The 21660-nt window shown below is 46.0% G+C and overlaps 1 protein-coding gene and 1 long non-coding RNA gene across 2 annotated transcripts in view; both read right to left on the reverse strand.

Moving 5' to 3' along the window:
* The window catches only part of LOC116989957, a 551502-nt gene that overhangs the window by 440285 nt on the left and 89557 nt on the right, over positions 1 to 21660 (reverse strand). The gene's annotated exons all lie outside the window — the stretch shown is intronic.
* On the reverse strand, positions 8436 to 19933 carry LOC116989883. The gene is made up of 3 exons (XR_004416360.1): positions 19788 to 19933; positions 10105 to 10223; positions 8436 to 8464 (listed from the first exon to the last, which is right to left on the reverse strand). It is a non-coding gene; the product is annotated as an uncharacterized LOC116989883 (long non-coding RNA).

A 21660-nucleotide genomic window follows, 5' to 3' on the forward strand; every position in this document is an offset into this window, starting at 1 on the left:
CTCAGCGGGTGCAGCATCATCTATGGAGCGAAGGAAATAGGCGACGTTTCGGGCCGAAACCCTTCTTCAGAGGAGGTAAGTGAGTCTGGACAACAACGTGTGGGCGGGGTTTATGACCCGGGGGAGCCCGGAGCTGTGGAATAATCAATGAAAGGGGCGGGGCACGACTGAGGGGAGGCGGAGCTCAGCCCCGTCAATCACAGCCCTTACCAGAAAGCCGATGTCATTTGTAATCAGCTTCGGGTAAATTTCATTCCCTGAAACTAAAGTTTTTCCAGTTAAATGGGTGATTGGAACGTGAGTCTGACCATAAAATGCCAACAAAAAAACAGAAAACGTTGTCGGCATTCAGCAGGTCGGGCATTGTACAGTATCTGGAAAGGGAAGGATTAATATTTCTGAGGTAATATGGAGAAGCAGATTGAACAGCTGCCTCACGGGGCCAGAGACCCGGGTTCGATCCTGACCATGTTCACTGTTCGGAACGTGCACATTCTCCCGGTGACCGCGTGGGTTTCCTCCGGGTGCTCCAATTTTCTGCCACATTCAAAAGACATGCGGGTTTGTAGGGTAATTGGCCCTCTGTAAATTGCCCCAAGTATGTTGGGAGTGAACGGGAAGGTGGGATAACAGAGACCAAGTGTTAATTGGTGATCGATGGTCGATGTGGACTCGGTGGGCCGAAGGGCCTACTTCCATGCTGCATCTCTAAAGTAAAGTAAGCTCCACTCTGGTCACAAAATCAACCGTGCACTGCCGCTCAACAGAGAAAACAAGTCGTCATCAATACTGCACAGGAACAGGCCCTTCAACACACAATGTCTAGCTTATGGAAGGACCATTCAGGAGCCTGATAACAGAGGGGAGGAGGCTGTTCCTGAGACTGGTAGTACGCGCTTTCAAGATTCTGTACCTTCTGCCCGACAAGAACAGTGAGAAGCAGGAATGACCGGGGTGGGACAAGTATTTGATTATGTTGGCTGCTTTTCCACGATGAGGGATGATCTTAGAAGAGATGTAAAAAAATCATGAGAGGAACAGATCAGGTAGTCGCACAGAGCCTCTTGCCCAGAGGAGGGGCATCAAGTATCAGACGACATAGGTTTAAGGTGAGGTTGGAAAGGTTTAATAGGAACCTGAAGGGTAACTTTGTTCACACAATGGGTGGTGGGTGTATTGAATGAGCTGCTGGAGGAGGTAGATGAGGCGGGCACTATCGCAACGTTTTAGAAGCATTTAGACAGGTAGATGGCTAGGACAGGTTAGAGGGATGTGGGCCAAACGCGGGCAGTGCAGGTCGGTTCAAGAACCTAATGGTTGTGGGTAAGGAGCTGAGAATGGGAGCTCTAATGAACCTGTCGGTTTTGTTGACGGCCACATAGAACCAGAACAGTTCCTTCAGCCAACATCAGACTGCAATGCCTCCACCGTATGTGCCTCGACCACCACTCCAGCAGCACGTTCCAGGCACGCACCACCCTGTGTGATAAAACATGCCCCGCACATCTCCTTGAAAGATCCCCCTACTGTGTTAAAATCTATGGCGTCCCGTCATTGACTTTTCCACGCTGGGAAAATAGCCCTGAATCATTCCAAGCCGAGAGCAACCCGGCGGGGGGCAGCCGAGAACAAAGGGGGACCCGGCGCGGGGCGCCTGGTGCGGCGGGGCCTGGTTCACCGCTGCGGGGAAATATAGACTGTTCCATGAACTTCTCGCAACCTAGTCGGCGCCCACTGCACCGCCCAGGTCAGATCTGTATTTTACCGGATTGCTGGCAAAAACAAGGCATTTCACTGATCCGAGGTACATTGAACAATAGAGTATGATTGTTTAAGAAAGAACTGCAAATGCTGGAAAAATCGAAGGTAGATAAAAATGCTGGAGAAACTCAGCGGGTGAGGCAGCATCTCTGGAGAGAAGGAATGGGTGACGTTTAGGGTCGAGACCCCTTCTTCATTACAGTGCCTGGTATTGAAGTGATGTTATTGTGTCTGGTATTGAAGTGATGTTATCACCCTTCTTCAGACTGGTGTGGGGGTGGGGGAGGGGCGGGAAGAAGAAAGGAGGAGGCGGAGACAGTGGGATGTGAGAGAGCTGGGAGACAGCAAGGACTACCTGAAATTGGAGAAGTCAATGTTCATACCGCTGTGGTGCAAACTACGCATGTGAAATATGAGGTGCTGCTCCTCCAATTTGCGGTGGGACTCACTCTGGCCATGGAGGAGGCGAGGTCTGTATTTTACCGGGTTGCATGCAAAAGCAAATAATCCCACAGTCACGAGGTACACGTGACAATAGAGTATAATTGAATCATTGAATTCAAGTTTACACATGAGATTATGAAATTAAAATCGAGCGTATAAGAAGGACCTGCAGATAGACACAAAAAGCTGGAGTAACTCAGCGGGACAAGCATTATCTCTGGAGAAATGGAATGGGTGACGTTTCGGGACTAGACCCCTTCTTCATTGCAGTGTCTGGTATTGAAGTGATGTTATTATGCAGAGTCTGAGACCAAGCGTAGGCTTGGCGATCATTTCGCCGACCACCTCGGCTCGGTCCGCATTAACCAACCTGACCTCCCGGTGGCTCAGCACTTCAACTCCACCTCCCATTCCGTATCCGACCTCTCTGTCCAGGGTCTCCTCCGTGGCCAGAGCGAGCACCAGCGGAAATTGGAGGAGCAGCACCTCATATTCCGCTTGGGGAGCCTGCATCCTGGGGCCATGAACATTGAATTCTCCCAATACTGTTAGCCCTTGCTGTCTCCTCCCCTTCCTATCTCTCCCTCAGCCCTCAGGCTCCTCCTCCTCCCTTTTCCTTTCTTCTCCCCGCACCCCACCCACCATCAGAGTAAAGAAGGGTTTCGGCCCGAACCGTTGGCTATTTCCTTCGCTCATTAGAGATGCTGCTGCATCCGCTGAGTTTCTCCAGCTTTTTTTGTGTACAGACAAATTACAACCTTTTCACGCGTTTTAACGTTTTTCTACGCGTACTCTCGTGAGAAAACGATAGGTGATGAATGTACAGAAGTCGAAGTCACCGCATGAATAAATAACACTATTAAATATACAGATACTGACCATGTGTGAATGAATAGCTTGCACGGTTGTTTGTTTGTTTTGTCTGTCTCTGGGTCTATAACTCAGCGGGACAGGACAGGCATGGAAATAGCCAACGGAGAGGTTGAGAAGGAGTTTCTTCCCAGAGGCCATTCGGACTGTAAACTCCTATCTCACCAGGGGCTAACTTTACTGAACGTTTTTTCCTTCCAATATTTAATATGTAAAAGAATATATGTTTGTTTATGATTGTGTTTATAGTTTGTTTGGTTGTTTGTTTGTTTGTCTTTTTGCACAAAGTCCGCGAGCATTGCCACGTTTCATTTCACTGCACATCTCGTATGTGTATGGTACGAATAAACTTCACTTGACTTGACTTGACAAAGATGCTGCTCCTGCTCCTGCTCCTGCTCCAGTATCTCAGGGCAGTCCCAGCTAAAGATCTTATAAGATTTTTGGTCCCAGCAAAGATGCTGATGCTGCTCCTGCTCCAGTATCTCAGGGAAGTCTCAGCAAAGTTGCTGATGCTGCTGCTCCTCCAGTATCTCAGGGAAGTCCCAAAGATGCTGCGCCTGCTTCTCCAGTATCTCAGGGCAGTCCCAAAGATGCTGCTCCTGCTCCAGTATCTCAGGGCAGTCACAGCCAAAGATGCTGCTCCAGTATTTCATGGCAGTCTCAGCAAAGATGCTGCTTCTCCTCCAGTATCTCAGGGCAGTCCCAGCTAAAGATGCTGCTGCTGCTCCTCCAGTATCTCAGGGCTGTCCCAGCTAAAGATGCTGCTCCTGCTCCTCCTCCAGTATCTCAGGGCAGTCCCAAAGGACCAGGGACTAACTTTACTGAACGTTTTTCCTTCCAATATTTAATATGTAAAAGAATATGTGTGTGTTCATGATTGTGTTTATAGTTTGTTTGGTTGTTTGTCTTTTTGCACAAAGTCCGCGAGCATTTGCCACTTTTCATTTCACTGCACATCTAGTATGTGTATGTGACGAATAAACTTGACTTGACTTGACATCCCTGGAGAGAAGGGTCGGCGCCGGCCAATCACGCGGTCAGCGGGGGGGGAGGGGGCTATTGTGGTCTAGGCCGACCAATCATGCATCTGGGGGCGGGCAATCGTGATCTCGGCCGGCCAATCATGCATCAGTGGGCGGGACATGGTGATCTGGACCGACCAATCATGCTTAAGGGGGCGGGCCATCGTGATCTGGACTGACCAATCACTCGTCATTGGGCGGGTCATAGTGATCTGGACCGGCCAATCACGCGTCAGTGGGCGGGCCGGTGATGTCAGGGAGAACAAAGGATTTTGTGAATGGAGCTTTAACTGGAGCGCGCTCATGAGTGACGGCAGGTTAACGACGCAGTGTTTACGAGGCCTGTCCCACCAGTATGCGACTGACTCCATGCGGCAGCAAAGATCCCATAGCGGAGCTATAGGATCTTTGGTGAATGTTATTTGTTTCAGAAGGAACTGCAGATGCTGAAAAATCGAAGGTGCACAAAAATGCTGGAGGAACTCAGCGGGTGCAGCAGCATCTATGCAGCGAAGGAAATGGGCAACGTTTCAGGCCGAAACCCTTCTTCAGACTGGAGGGGGGGGGGGGGGGGGGGGGGGGGGAGAATAGCGGGAAAAGGAGGAGGAGACAGCCAGAGGGCTGAAGGAGAGGTAGGAAGGGGAGGAGGTAGCAAGGGCTAACAAAATTGGGAGAATTCAATGTGCATGCCCCCATCAAGCAATGTTACAAATTTTTGAGATTTTAAAATCTCAAGTCTGCAATTTACCCCATCAGATAAAGCTTAAAAAGAAGTTTAATTTGTCACCTAATTCACTTTCATATCTTCAGTATTAAAAAAAGTCATAGAAACATAGACATAGAAAATAGGTGCAGGAGTAGGCCATTCGGCCCTTCGAGCCTGCACCGCCATTCGATATGATCATGGTGATCATCCAACTCAGTATCCCATCCCTGCCTTCTCTCCATACCCCATGATCCCTTTAGCCACAAGGGCCATATCTTAAATATAGCCAATGAACTGGCCTCAACCACCTTCTGTGGCAGAGAATTCTACAGATTCACCACTCTCTGCGTAAAAAAAGATTTTCTCATCTCGGTCCTAAAATAATTCCCTCTTATCCTTAAACTGTGACCCCTAGTTCTGGACTTCCCCAACATCGGGAATAATCTTCCTGCATCTAGCCTGTCCAACCCCTTAAGAATTTTGTAAGTTTATATAAGAATATGTGGCCATTTTCATACTCGGAAATTAGCATCTTGTTCCCTATTAATTTTCCATTGACTTAACACAAAAGCTGTGATCGAGGACAGTCAAATGGCCATAACTTTCTTAAAAATTAAGAGAACTAAAATAAATTTTCAGTTATTTTAGATTGAAGCATTCTGAAACAAATATGAAACAATCTTACTTAGATGACTTGAAATTAAAGCATATCATTAGTTAGTTACCTAATTCTAGCTAATTACAAAATTAAATTACCAGATCTAAACATCTATCAATTTCTTAAGAATAGATTAATATTTTTAGTTATGGAGGGAGCAGTCTTTGCGGAAGGCAGACATGTGGGGAGATGGGAAGATGTGGCCAGTGGTGGGGTCACGTTGGAGGTGGTGAAACTGACGGAGTTGTAGACTGTCACGCTGGTGAGTGCCCTGCCAGCCCTCTGCTATATTTCAGTCCTCCGAGCGCTGCGGTCCTCGCTCTGGTCCACGACGCCGGCAGCCTAGCTTGGGCCCGGTGCCCGATGGGGAGGCTTGAGTAGCTGCTGCCTCTACCCCCTCCCCCTCCCTCTCTACCCCCTCCCCGAGGCAGAGAAAGCGAGAGAGAGGTGGGGGGGAAGTGGAGAAGTGGGGAGAGAGGGGGTGGAGAGGGTGTGGATGCCTTGTGCCTATCAAACCCTCAACTCCCCCCAGTTAGGCAATTAAGGGACTATTTGGGGAGTCTGGTAGGACCAAGGCAATGGGTGATTTTGTATTTCCAAGGCTGTAATTGGCCATCTAAACCTGGTTTTAACTGGTATCTTTAATATCTAGGCTAGCCTAGATGGGCCCAAAGGTCCATTTAGGGTGTCTGGTAGACCCAAGGCAGCAGATAATTGTTCATTTATAGGTCATAGGTCAGCAGATAGGGTCATTTTATATCCCCCCCCCCCCCCCGCTGAGTTTCTCCAGCATTTTTGTGTACCTTCGATTTTCCAGCATCTGCAGTTCCATCTTAAAAACGTCTTAACCACTTACAATATTGTAGATTTGTAGATTAATACAACATACACTTAATACCCTGATGTTGAATTTGGATAATTCGCATCACCAGTAACATTCACAAGAACTGAATAGAAAGATTGTATTTGAATTCTGTGCTTGGTGCTTCTAATACTGCAATTGAAATAAACCCAAATTGCTTTGCACTGTATAGCATGTTTTTAAACTCCTTTTGTGTGTTCCTGTCTACAAATTGACTCCTGCATTTCAGTTGCCATTCGTGGCTGCTCTTCAAAGAGACTTATTCCCCTGTCCCACTTAGGAAACCTGAACGGAAACCTCTGGAGACTTTGCGCCCCACCCAAGGTTTCCGTGCGGTTCCCGGAGGTTTTTGTCAGTCTCCCTACCTGCAACCTCCGGCAACCACCTGCAACCTCTGGGAACTGCACGGAAACCTTGGGTGGGGCGCAAAGTCTCCAGAGGTTTCCATTCAGGTTTCCTAAGTGGGACAGGGGCATTACGCATATAAAGCACTGTGGGGTCTCCTAAAAGAGACGCGAGGATATTTTGTAAATGTAAGCGTGTTGTTGTTGTACTCACTCGATCTTGTGGGGAATATTGCATTTAGGGGCATGATGCATGAAAAGGGGTCGAGGTTAGACGAGGTAGCCGATGGCGTCTGCGGGCTTGGAATGGACTTTGTTCACTCTTGTTTTCTCTGACAGAGATAGAGACAGCGAGAAAGTGAAGGGAAAGGGCTCGAGCAGAGGAACATGGGAGCTGGTTGGAAACTGGCAGTGAGGGAGCTTTTCCCATTGAGAGTAGGGAAGATTCCAACAAGAGGACATGACTTGAGAATTAAGGGACAGAAGTTTAGGGGTAACATGAGGGGGAACTTCTTCACTCAGAGAGTGGTAGCTGTATGGAATGAGTTTCCAGTGGAAATGGTGGAGGCAGGTTCGATTTTATCATTTAAAAATAAATTGGATAGGTATATGGACGGGTAAGGAATGGAGGGTTATGGTCTGAGTGCAGGTAGATGAGACCAGGGGAAAATAAGTGTTCGGCAGGACTTGAAGGGCCGAGATGGCCTGATTTCCATGCTGTAATTGTTATATGGTTATATGGAGATAAAGCGTTAAGGCGGTGAACGAGAGCAAGAAGCAACACCGATACAGACATGATGTACCTGGGAGAGAGGTGAGGGAGGGGTCTGGCGGCGACTGAAACAAGGAATGTTCTACATATTCTACAGAGAGACAGGCAGAGCCTGAGTACAACAGGCTCCCACCTGGAACCAGGAATTCGGTTTGAACCCATTCTTCCAAAGATCCTTCCCGAAGAACACAAATCTGTTGTGCGGAGAGCAAATGCTGCAAACGTCTGATGAACTTCTGAACAAGTGGGAAGGGCGATTGTTTCAATCTTTATATTTTCACAAAAGTATTTATGTTCCTTCGCCGGACGCGGTTAACGCGTTGAAATGAACGGATCGACAGACAGCTCTGATTTCAGTTCCTGTTTACATCCCCCCTGGTTTTATTTCCGCGCTCACTGGGGTTTCATGACGCGGAATTTGGGGATTAAATGGGAGCCGTTCAGCGCCGACCTGTTGTCCACCGGGTTTCTGCCCTACAGCCCCTGAGCCCTGCTCCTGATGCTGAGCAGAACCGGACCAGATTCTCAGCCACTTTTCATCCCAAGGCCTGAAGAAAGGATAAAGTTTCTCCGTGAATTTATTCCCAGCGAAGGTGTGGAGATGGGACTTGGTGTCCACGTCGTAAAATGAAACTATCCCGGACTCGTAACTGAGATAAACTCCCACCCTCCCGGGGATGGGACGGGCGGGGAGAGGGGATGGAGGGGAGTTGAATGCATCAAACACCTCATCCCACCGCCATATCCTCCAGACTCCATTCTCGGGGGTCAGTGTGACCGGCCCCTTCCTCTCCACAGACTCTGCGGCGACTCCCAGACTCCAGCCCCGACTCCCCGCCACCTCCACCTCCCAGTAATGTCTCCCCGATGTGAATCCCTCCGATCCCAACACACACGCCCCGGCTGTAAACCTCTTCCCGGTGTCAGGGAGACTCCTCCGGGTCTCGGTCCGTCTCACCCTCTTCCGATCCTCAGATACCTCAACCACTGATGCGCTGTTTCCACATCCAGGGTGACGGAGACTGGGGGGAGAAGCAGAGAATCAGAGAGTCCCCGGGGGTCGGTGGGGGAGAGTCAGGCACAGGCGGGCGGACAACTGACACCTTGCTCAGGGGTTTCACCCACAACCACATTGGATGGACAACAGACATCTTTCCATGAGCTTTTAACCGGTCTGTAGAGGGGAAATTCCGCAGATTATCGGGAACAGGAGGGGGCACGGTGCGTGGATGGGGAAAACAAACGTGGAAAGTGAGGATGAACAAGAAACTGCGGGTGGAGATGGTGAAATAAGGCGGGTTTTCAAATATCTTGGCAGTAGATGGCGAGGGAGAGGCAGATTGGAAGATGAGGAGACGGAGGTGTGTGGTAATTAAAGAGGAAGTAGAGATGTGGGGTGGAGTAGCCGTGATCATACTGAACGGGAGTGGACTGGACAGGCGGGGCAATCTGCTACTCTTTACTTGCTTTCTTTAGTGGAGGGTAGATTTGATGTGTCTGTACAACCAAGAACACTCTGATCTCACTGTGAAGCAATATATGAACTTCACTGAGGGACTTGACAATGTTTCACATGTAAGGCTGGTCCATAAAAGGAAGTCAGGTTGGATCCAAGACGAGTTGGTAAAATGGTAAAAAGTAGGTGTGATCTTTCTGCCTGGAGATCTGTGACTGGTGGTGTGCATTAGAGATCGGTGCTGCAACCATTGCTGTTCATTTTATGTTTTCATGGCTTGGATGTGAATGTAGGAGGTGTGACTACTAAGTTTGTGGAGAACGGGTAATGTTGGGGATAGCAAGGTAGTCTGTCAAAGTCTGCAGCAGGATGTAGGCTAGATCATCGAAACCTTATTGTCATGCAGGGAGATCAATACTGGAGGACGCAGTTGTCTTCACACAAAGAGTTGTTAATACCTGGAATATTTTGCCATAGGATGTGGTGAAATCAGATGTAACCACTATATTTAAGAGGCATTGCGATTTGGCAAACGAGGTGTAGAATAAGGTAAACAAAAATGTTGGAGAAACTCAGCGGGTGCAGCAGCATCTATGGAGCGAAGGAAAAAGGCAACGTGTTGGGCCGAAAACCCTTCTTCAAACTAATATGGTTCTCATGTGGGCAAATGGGATTTGTGTGCCTGGGGAAAAGGGTGGACATGGAGGCGATGGGCCTAATGGCCTGATTCTGTAATGTACAACCATGGCTCTCTGGCTCCAAGAGCACTGAATGACTGATTATGCACATCCACCGGGTGTGCAGTGAATTCCAAAGGTTGCCTAGTCTCAGCATGCAGTAATGTCTCCTTGTCTCTGTCCTAAATGGTGCAGCTCACATTCAGAGGGTTTCCGCTGGCTCCAGACCCCCTCAGACAGGGGAAACATCCTCCCTGCATCCAGCCCACTGAGCCATGTAAGGACTTTGTGTTTCACTGAATTCTCCTCTAATACACCTGAACCCTCGAGTACACAGGCCTAGTCTACGCAATTTCACCCAGCACAGCAAACCTATTCTCCCAGGAACAAGGATCTGTTCAAATGCAAACAATCTTTGCTTTGTCTTTGTGATACTTCCCCCAGAGTCCATTAATACCATTAATCTTCACATACAAGTATTGGATAACGATGTCTTAAAAAAGATCAATGGAAAAGGTATCAGTTTTACCTCGTTTGATGATGTCAGATGTTTTGCTCAATGCTATGTTGTAGAAAAGGGTGCGATCATACTTTTCAATGGGCAACGCGCTATCTACCACCAACATTGGTTTGGTTTCATCAATAACCCTGCAAATATTTAACAGCTGGTTAGAAACTGAGCATTAACTGTTTTTTTGAGCGGTACTGTAAAAACGTACATTGTTTCAGTCAAAAGCATGTCCTACCTCCTCTTGCGACCAGCTTCCTCCTGAAATAAATAAAACACAAATCTCAATAGACTGAGATGGATCGTCATGATCCTGACGGCGGGTATTTCACTAGATTGCTACAAAATACCCTCTGAGAATTCCCAACTCTTTGTCGCTGTCACACAGACAGAAAGTGGATATTGTCGTAGAGACATCGAACACGGGGGAGAAAGCATTAAGCGGCTTTTTCACGGGGCGACTTGACGCAAGAGTTAACCAGAGTTTAACATCGTGGGAACCTCGTGCGATAACAGTACGGCATTCGTGGACCACCGTGGACCACCGTAGCGCTAACGGCAGGTAATCGTGTAACTTGGTGACTCGGGAGAAAATTCAAGCAAGTTTGAATTTCTCCAAGAGTGACTTGTACACTTGTGGTTGAGCATTGCAACATTATATAAACCTAGTGGCCAGTGCGATATCCGTGCGATATCCGTAATAACTCTTGCGGTTACCGTGGGAACTCCTGCGAACGGTGAACCCGGAAGCTGGACAGAGGGGACAGAAGGTGAGTAAAAATTGTCTTCTGTGGGATTGAATTTAAAAAATAAAGATTTGCATCCGCATATGGACATCAACTTATTCATGAGTTATGTTAATGAGATTCCAGAAAATAACTATAATCTTTAAAAGGGACTTTAAAAGAGACTTTACTGAAAGGTCCCGCATTTTTATGGTCCGAGGAATTTTTCATATGTATTTCTTTGAGAGATACAGCTCGGAGTCCTCGCTGACTAGCGATCGATGCCTTTCCAAAGCAGGGTCCGGAACGCTAGCAATCAATGTTCTCCAGAGACCCGTGTAAGGAGTGAACTGCACATGCTGGTTTAAACCAAAGACAGACACAAAAAGCTGGAGTAACTCAGCGAGTCAAGCAGCATCTCTGGAGAAAAATAGCTGATGTTTCGGGACGAGACACATCTTCAGACTCAATTCCGATTAGGCTGTCTGAAGAAGGGTTCCGATTTGAATCGCCACCTATTCTTTTTCTCCAGAGATGCTGCCTGACCCGCTGACTTACTCCAGCTTTTTATGTTTTTCTTCCCAGATCTGACTTACCTGCTGAGTTACACCAACATTTTGTGTCCTTTTGTGCGTATTAACCAGCATCTGCAGTTCCTTTAGACATTACCTAACTTCAGATTTTAGAGATATAGCGCGGAAACAGGCCCTTCGGCCCACCGAGTCCGCGCCGACCACCTATTCTTATCCGGCTTCAGAACGGTTCTTCCTTCCATTCGTTTGTGCACTGACCCGACCTACCAACCTACCTCAATGCGGACATTGGACTTTTCCCCCTGGAACTGTCCTGAAAACATATATTCGGAACTCTGGTATTTTCCTCTTCGCTCTACCTGGTGTTCTTGTGCATGTGTCGGAAGGAACAGCAGATGCCGGTTTAAAGAGAATGCTGGAGTAACTCAACGGTTCAAAATGCTGGAGTAACTCAACGGGACATGCAGCATCTCTAAAGAGAAGGAACGGGTGACGTTTCGGGTCGAGGCCCTTCTTCAGACTGTACGTGGCTTGGTTATATTCATGTATAGCATTATCTGATATGATTGTATAGCACGCAAACAAAAGTTTATTCCCTGCATAGAATCATACAGCATAGAAACAGGCCCTTCGACCCAACTTGCCCACACCGACCAATATGTCCCAGCCACACAAGTCCCACTTGCCCGCGTTTGGCCCATAACCATCTAAACCTATCCTATCCATGCTTCAGTCTAATGCGTCTTAAACATTGCGACAGTACCTGCCTCAACTACCTTAACGGATAGCTCATTCCATACACCCACCACCCTTTGCGTAAAATAGTTACCCCTTAGGCTCTCATTAAATCATTCCCCCCGAATCTAAACCTGTATCTGCTGGTTCTCGATATGAGACAATAATAACAAACCAAAGCGAGTTAGGACATCAACGGGGAGATCCTGGATAAACCCAAGGTAGACACAAAATGGAGGAACTCAGCGCAACAGGCAGCATCTCTGGGGAGAAGGAATGGGTGACATTTCGGGTCGAGACCCTTCTGATATGCTGCCTGTCCCGCTGAGCTACATGTTGTGTCTATCTTCGGTTTAATCCAGCATCTGCAGTTCCTTCCTGGCCGAACCCGATTGAAAGATGAGAGGCTGGGCGATAGAGCACTGGGTGTGACAAGGATCAGGCTTCAGTAAGCAAAGTAAAGAGAGGTGGCAACGTTATTGAAATGAAGCGGGTAATCCGAGTGATGGCGAGACGGTATCCTCTAATGTGTCAGAAAGAACTGTAGATGTTGGTTTGCGCCGATGATAGACACAGTAATACTGGAGACAGATAAAATACTGGACGGGCAGCATCTGGATAAATGGAATGGGTGACTTTTCGGGACGAGACTCTGAAGAAGGGTCTCGAAACGAAACGTCACACATTCCTTCTCTCCAGAGATGCTGCCCGTCCCGCTGTGTTACTCCAGCATTTCGTGTCTATCTTCCGTATGCTCTGTGATGGTCATCTCGGAGTCAAGTGGCAACTCTGGTCTGTAGACACGAGGAACAGCAGATGCAAGAATCACGAGCAAAACACAGAGCGTTGGACGAGCCTGACCCTTTGAGTTTCTCCATCACTTTGTGTTGAAGTCAGGTCTGGACATTGCTTGGCTCAGTCTCAGGCGCCGGCTAACTAGGAAGGTCGAGTCAAAGTCCAGCACTAACACTCAAGAAATAACGTTTGCGGCCTGATGTTCCCAATATTTAATTGAAATCATTAATAAAGTAAATAAATAGATACCGGTCTAATCAGTATCTACGGGATTGGACAGGCTAGATGCAGGAAGAATGTTCCCGATGTTGGGGGAGTCCAGAACCAGGGTCCCAGTTTTACAGTCTACCGTGGGAACTCTTTAACTCAGTAAAGTAAAGTAAAGTAAAGTAGCATTTATTGTCATATCACCGCACAGGCAGCAGTTGATTGTTGCTCTATTCAGTTTCCCAGGGGGTCGGGACGGGACTGGAGTTGGGAGGGAAAGGTGGGGGAGTCGAGGGAGAGGAGGGGGAGACAGATGGGGGTGTCTTCATTTACTGGCGGCAGGTGTCTGTCACTGAAACAGGCAGGTGAGATTTCACATCCACCTTGTGTGTGCCTCTCTCTCTCTCTCCCTCCCTCACTCTTACACAGGCTGAGAGACTCTGCCTCTGTGAGTGTACGTCTCTTTCTCCCCCTCTCCCACACACAGTAAGACCGAGGCACTGTGCTCAGTCCATCTGTGTCTCCCACATACACAGTAAAATATGTCTCCAAATGAGCCAATTCAACCAAGGGAGGATATTTATAGTGTGTGAAAAAAAAGTGACATCATTTGTGCCACGTGATGATTTAACAACACTTCACAATGTTCATTCAAGATTTAACGGGAAAGCTCGGGAGACGGACAAGTCACTTGCACAAATAACAGAAATGCCGAGTACCGTGGGAACTCTTTATCTACCCCCCCCCCCCGTTATATCGTGTGATATCGTGCTAGACCACGACCACTTCACTCTGGTTACATCTTGCGTCAAGTCGCCCCGTGAAAAAGCCGCATTAGGAATGTCGATGAAAATAACTACGAGTATGCAACTTACGAGTAAGACCGGGCAGGTCGTGGGATTTTATCTGGAGAAGGGAGGACAAAATGGAGATACAAGGGAAAGAGGAAAAGAAAAGATAAGACACCAGAATTAACGGGGCAGAACGCCCAGGAAGGGATAGGGGAGTAAGGCCAAGTGAAATGGGAATCAATGTGAAAGGTGCAGGGAGTAATGGATTAAAAGTATTATATATGACAAGGACGCTGCTGACAACCTTCTACCGCTGCACCACAGAGAGCATGTTAACGTATGGCATCTCTGTGTGGTATCTCAGCTGCACGGAGGCGGAGAGGAGCGTCTTCCACAGAGTGCAGAAGATTATTGGGACACAGCTACCAGCCTTGGAGGGCATCTACCACACACGGTGCCTCAGGAAGGCCGTCAGCATCCATAAAGACTCCTCACACCCTTGTAATGGACTGTTCGAACTACTTCCCTCCGGCAGACGTTACAAGGCCTTCTACGCCCGAACCTCCAGACTCAGGAACAGCTTCATTCCCAGAGCTATAGCGACTCTGAACCGGCCCTGCTGAGTGCCCCCCATCCCCCCTGGACTGTCTCCCTCGGATGGTCACGTCACACAGACACATCTGCACTTTAGTCTGTTTGAACTGTTTTGACTATTTTCTATTCTTTTACAAACCATGTTCTCGGGATAACTAAATTTTATTAGTTATTTAAGTTATGACATTGGATGGAAGCTGCAAACCAAATCTAGTTGTGCTTATGTGTAATGACAATAAAATATATAATTATTATTATTATTATGAATGCACGAAGTATAAGAAATAAAGTGGATGAGCTTGAGGCTCAGTTAGAAATTGACAAGTATGATGTTGTGGGAGTTACAGAGACATAGCTGCAAGAGGACCAGGGCTGGGAACTGAATATTCAAGGGTATACGTCCTATCGAAAAGACAGACAGGTGGGCAGAGGGGGTGGGGTAGCTCTATTGGCGAGGAATTAAATTCAGTCCCCAGCAAGGAGTGATATAGAATCAGGAGATGTATAGTCAGTATGGATAGAACTGAGGAATTGTAAAGGTAAAAAGACCCTAATGGGACTTATCTACAGTCACCCACATAGTAGCCTGGATATAGGGTGCAAGATGAATCAAGAGTTAAAATTGGTCGCAAAATGTCGCAAAGGTAATGCTACGGTTGTTATGGGAGATTTCAACATAGAAACATAGAAAATAGGTGCAGGAGTAGGCCATTCGGCCCTTCGAGCCTGCACCGCCATTTGATATGATCATGGCTGATCATCCAACTCAGTATCCCATCCCTGCCTTCTCTCCATACCCCCTGATCCCTTTAGCCACAAGGGCCACATCTAACTCCCTCTTAAATTTAGCCAATGAACTGGCCTCAACTACCTTCTGTGGCAGAGAATTCCACAGATTCACCACTCTCTGTGTAAAAAATGATTTCCTCATCTCGGTCCTAAAAGTCTTCCCTCTTATCCTTAAACTGTGACCCCCTAGTTCTGGACTTCCCCAACATCGGGAATAATCTTCCTGCATCTAGCCTGTCCAACCCCTTAAGAATTTTGTACGTTTCTATAAGATCCTCCCGCAGTCTTCTGAATTCCAACGTGTACAAGCCGAGTCTATCCAGTCTTTCCTCATATGAAAGTCCTGCCATCCCAGGAATCAGTCTGGTGAACCTTCTCTGTACTCCCTCTATGGCAATAATAATAATAATAATAATAATAATAATAATAATAATAATAATAATAATAATAATACATTTATTTGTATAGCGCTTTTCAAGGACTCAAAGTCGCTTTACATGGTGAGTCAAGAACAAAACAAAATAGAGCAGTAAGACAGAGATGCAAAGGGGAGGGGGACATGGGACTAAGGGTATGCAGAGGTGAAGAGATGGGTCTTGAGGCGGGACTGGAAGATGGTGAGGGACTCAGAAGTTCGGATCAATTGTGGGAGGGAGTTCCAGAGCCTGGGAGCTGCCCTGGAGAAGGCTCTGTCTCCAAAAGTGCAGAGGTTGGATTTCAGAATGGAGAGGAGACCGGCTGAAATGGATCTGAGGGACTGTGAGGGTTGGTAGGGGGAGAGGAGGTCAGTGAGATAACGGGGGGGGGCCAAGTGGTTGAGGGCTTTGTAGGTGAGGACCAGGATTTTGTAGATGATCCGGTGGGAAATGGGAAGCCAGTGAAGTTGTTTGAGGAGTGGGGTGATGTGATGCCAGGATTTGGTGTGGGTGATGAGTCGGGCGGCTGCGTTCTGGACCAGTTGGAGTCGGTTGATGTTGCTGGAATTAATGCCAAAGAGAAGAGAGTTACAGCAGTCCAGTCGGGAGGAGATGAAGGCATGGATGAGTCTTTCAGCAGCGGGGGGTGTGAGAGAGGGTCTGATTTTGGCAATGTTGCGGAGGTGAAAAAATGACGTTTTGACAACATGGCGGATGTGAGGCTCAAGGGAGAGGGTTGAGTCAAAGATCACGCCAAGGTTGCGGGCCTGAGGAGATGGGGAGACAGTGGTGCCGTCAATAGTGAGAGTGGGGTTGTTAATTTTGGTAAGTGTTGATTTGGAGCCAATGAGGAGAAATTCTGTTTTGTTACTGTTTAATTTAAGGAATGTCTTTCCTCAGATTAGGAGACCAAAACTGTACGCAATACTCCAGGTGTGGTCTCACCAAGACCCTGTACAACTGCAGTAGAACCTCCCTGCTCTTATACTCAAATCCTTTTGCTATGAATGCTAACATACCATTTGCTTTCTTCACTGACTGCTGCACCTGCATTCCTACTTTCAATGACTGGTGTACCATGACACCCAGGTCTCGTTGCATCTCCCCTTTTCCTAATCGGCCACCATTCAGATAATAGTCTACTTTCCTGTTTTTGCCACCAAAGTGGATAACCTCACATTTATCCACATTATACTGCATCTGCCATGCCTTTGCCCACTCACCCAACCTATCCAAGTCACCTTGCAGCCTCCTAGCATCCTCCTCACAGCTAACACTGCCCCCCAGCTTCGTGTCATCTGCAAACTTGGAGATGTTGCATTCAATTTCCTCATCCAGATCATTAATATATATTGTAAATAGCTGGGGTCCCAGCACTGAGCCTTGCGGTACACCACTAGTCACTGCCTGCCATTGTGAAAAGGACCCGTTTACTCCTACCCTTTGCTTCCTGTCTGCCAGCCAGTTCTCTATCCACATCAAGACTGAACCTCCAATGCCATGTGCTTTAAGTTTGTATGCTAATCTCTTATGTGGGACCTTGTCGAAAGTCTTCTGAAAGTCCAGATATAACACATCCACTGGTTCTCCCTTATCCACTCTACTAGTTACATCCTCGAAAAATTCTATAAGATTCGTCAGACATGATTTACCTTTCATAAATCCATGCTGACTTTGTCCAATGAACTCACCACTTTCCAAATGTGCTGCTATCCCATCTTTAATAACTGACTCCAGAATGTTCCCCACCACCGATGTTAGACTAACTGGTCTGTAATTCCCCGTTTTCTCTCTCCCTCTCTCCCTTTTTAAAAAGTGGGGTTACATTAGCCACCCTCCAGTCCTCAGGAACTACTCCAGAATCTAAAGAGTTTTGAAAAATTATCACTAATGCATCCACTATTTCTGCGTCTACTTCCTTAAGTACTCTGGGATGCAACTTATCCGGCCTTTAATCCATTCAATTTACCTAACACCACTTCCCGGCTAACCTGGATTTCACTCAGTTCCTCCATCTCATTTAATCCCGGTCCCTTGCTATTTCCGGCAGATTATTTATGTGTTCCTTAGTGAAGACAGAACCAAAGTAATTATTCAATTGGTCTGCCATGTCCTTGGTCCCCATGATCAATTCGCCTCTTTCTGACTGCAAGGGACCTACATTTGTTTTAACTAATCTTTTCTTCTTGACATATCTATAAAAACTTTTGCAGTCAGTTTTTATGTTCCCTGCCAGTTTTCTTTCATAATCTATTTTCCCTTTCCTAATTAAGCCTTTTGTCCTCCTCTGCTGGACTCTGAATTTCTCCCAGTCCTCTGGTAGGCTGTTTGTTCTGGCTAATTTGTAGGCTTCCTCTTTTGTTTTGATACTATCCCTGATTTCCCTTGTTATCCACGGATGCACTACCTTCCCTGATTTATTCTTTTGCTAAACTGGGATGAACACTTGTTGTAGTTCATTCATGCAGTTTTTAAATGCCTTCCATTGCATATCCACCGCCAACCCTTTAAGAATCATTGGCCAGTCTATCTTGGCCAATTCACGTCTCATACCCTCAAAGTCACCTTTCTTTAAGTTCAGGACCCTTGTTTCTGAATTAACAATGTCACTATCCATCCTAATGAAGAACTCAACCATATTATGGTCACTCTTGCCCAACATGCAGGTAGATTGGGAAAATCAGGTTGGTGCTGGACCCCACGAAAGGGAGTTGTGGAGTACCTTCGTCATGGATTCCTAAAGCATCTTGTACTGGAGCCTGCTAGGGAGAAGGCAATTCTGGATTTAGTGTTGTGTAATGAACCGGATTTGATAAGGGAACTCGAGGTAAAGGAGCCATTAGGAGATAATGACCATAATATGATAAGTTTTAATCTACAATTTGAGAGTGAGAAGGGAATATCGGAAGTGTCAGTATTACAGTTGAACAAAGGGGACCATGGAGCCATGAGGGAGGAGCTGGCCAAAGTTGACTGGCAAGATACCCCAGCAGGGATGACAGTGGAACAACAATGGCAGGTATTTCTGGGAATAATACAGAAGGTGCAGGATCAGTTCATTCCAAAGAGGAAGAAAGATTCCAAGGGGAGTAAGGGGCGACCATGGCTGACAAGGGAAGACCAGGACAGTATAAACACAAAAGAGAAGTATAACGTAACAAAGATGAGCGGGAAGCCCGAGTGAGGATTGGGAAACTTTTAAAGGGCAACAGATGATAACTAAAAAGATAATACAGGGGGGGGTGGGGGGGGGGAGATAAGGTACAAAGGTAAGCTAGCCAAGAATGCAGACTGTAACAGGTGAATTTATTATAGGGAACAAGGAAATGGCAGACGGGTTGAACAGGTACTTTGGATCTGTCTTCAAGTTCAAGTTCAAGTGAGTTTATTGTCATGTGTCCCTGTATAAGACAATGAAATTCTTGCTTTGCTTAAGCACACAGAACACAGTAGGCATTTACTACAAAACAGATCAATGTGTCCATATACCATAATGTAAACATATACACACATGAATAAATAAGCTGATAAAGTGCAAATAACAGAAAGTGGTTACTAATAATCAGAGTTTTGTCCGAGCCAGGTTTAATAGCCTGATGGCTGTGGGGAAGTAGCTATTCCTGAACCTGGTTGTTGCAGTCTTCAGGCTCCTGTACCTTCTACCTGAAGGAAGACACATACAATCTCCCTGATGTACTAGTGGCCAGAGGACCTAGGGTGACAGAGGAACTGAAGGAAATTCAAATTGGGCAGGAAATGGTGTTGGGTAGACTGATGGGACTGAAGGCTGATAAATCACCAGGGCCTGATGGTCTGCATCCCAGGGTACTTAAGGAAGTGGCTCTAGAAATCATGGATGCATTGGTGATCATTTCCCAATGTTCTATACATTCAGGATCAGTTTCTGTGGATTGGCGGGTCGCGAATGTTACCCCATATTTTAAGAAAGACGGGATAGAGAAAACAGGGAATTATAGACAAGTTAGCCTGACATCAGTGGTGGGGAAGTTGCTGGAGTCAATTATAACAGGTGAAATAGCGGCACATTTGGATAGCAGTAACAGGATCGGTCTGTGACTGTGCACTTTAACTTCGCCAAACTGTAGTGTAACCCCTCACCTTCAGAAATATCACACCGTCCTTGTGGTCTATCTGTCCCTGTAATTTTGATAGGTCCTCCTGAATGGAATTTAAATTCTCTTGAATCTCTTGAAGATTTTTCTCCATTGTTTTTACAATCTTCGCCTCTACTTCTCGGACATCTCCGAGTAACCGCTGCTCTTTCTCAGTGAGGATCTGGTGCAGTTCAGCAAACTGGGATGTGATCAGTGAATGAAGGTTGTGTGACTCTTCCTGTCAGATGAAAGATGCAAATCAATATAAACCACGTCAAAGCAAACTGGCAAAGTCTATAGCAATATTGGGAAAATCAAGACACATTCTGGACCACAAATCATTACATACTTTGTATAATACACTCATATTGCCATATCTGAGTTACTGTGTGAAGAGATGGGGTAACACCTACAAAACCAACTTACAGCCGTTATGCACATTACAAAAAACAGCAATAAGAATTATCAATAACGTTGGATATCTTGAACATACCAATTTATTATTCTTAAAGTCACATACACTGAAGTTCAACGATCTGGTTAAATTTAAGACTGCGCAAATCATGTACAAAGCAAGAAATAATTTACTTGCACGAAATATACAAAAACTGTTTATGGAAAGACAGGGTGGGTATAATTTGAGAGGGGAACATAATTTTTAAAAACTCTTAAACAGAACAACTTTTAAAAGTATGTGCATAGCAATCTGTGGTGTGAATTTGTGGAATGGTCTGGAACAGGAGATAAAACTTAGCACAAGCATAATTCAGTTTAAAAAGATGTACAAAAACACTTGTTTAAAGGGATATTGGGATGAGGATAGGTGAGTGGGATATTTGTTATACTGATTGTATAGGGAAGGGTGATTATAGAGTGATGGGTTGTATATATGACTAAGATACTGTATAGTATATGCGGGATTTCTATTTTTTTATTTTTTGTATGGCTTTGTAAATATTTGATTAGTGTTCAAATGTAACTAATTTGGTGTACATATAGTGGCTGGTGTACATATGGTGTACATATAGCTGCTAAATTTGTATAAGATAATTACAAGCAGTTGAATAAGGGGTGGGAATTAATAAGCTTTGGCTTCTTCCTGCTCCTTTTCGGACACATATGATTTCATTTATTTATAGATATTGTTTATGACGCTATAAATATTCTTGTTTTGTTTTTTTGTATGCTGTTTCACATTTGCTTTATATTCTTTTATTCTGTTCGAAATAAATAATAAAATTAAATTTTAAAAATATATATAATGTGTAGACTGGATAGACTCGGTTTGTACTCGCTAGAATTTAGAAGATTGAGGGGGGATCTTATAGAAACTTACAAAATTCTTAAGGGGTTGGACAGGCTAGATGCAGGAAGATTGTTCCCGATGTTGGGGAAGTCCAGAACAAGGGGTCACAGTTTAAGGATAAGGGGGAAATCTTTTAGGACCGAGATGAGGAAAACATTTTTCACACAGAGAGTGGTGAATCTGTGGAATTCTCTGCCACAGAAGGTAGTTGAGGTCAGTTCATTGGCTATATTTAAGAGGGAGTTAGATGTGGCCCTTGTGGCTAAAGGGATCAGGTGGTATGGAGAGAAGGCAGGGATGGGATACTGAGTTGGACGATCAGCCATGATCATATTGAATGGTGGTGCAGGCTCGAAGGGCCGAACGGCCTCCTCCACACCTATTTTCTATGTATCTATGTAAGTATGTTTTGCAACATATGAGGAATTTCATTTGCCAAGTCAGTCATCATACAAATAAATAGCAACAGACATACAAAATACATTTTAACATAAACATCCACCACAGTGACTCCTCCACATTCCTCATTGTGATGGAAGCCGAATAAAAAGTTCAATCTCTTCCCTTATTT

This window comes from Amblyraja radiata, chromosome 30 (assembly GCF_010909765.2).
Source record: "Amblyraja radiata isolate CabotCenter1 chromosome 30, sAmbRad1.1.pri, whole genome shotgun sequence".
NCBI classification, from domain to species: domain Eukaryota; kingdom Metazoa; phylum Chordata; class Chondrichthyes; order Rajiformes; family Rajidae; genus Amblyraja; species Amblyraja radiata.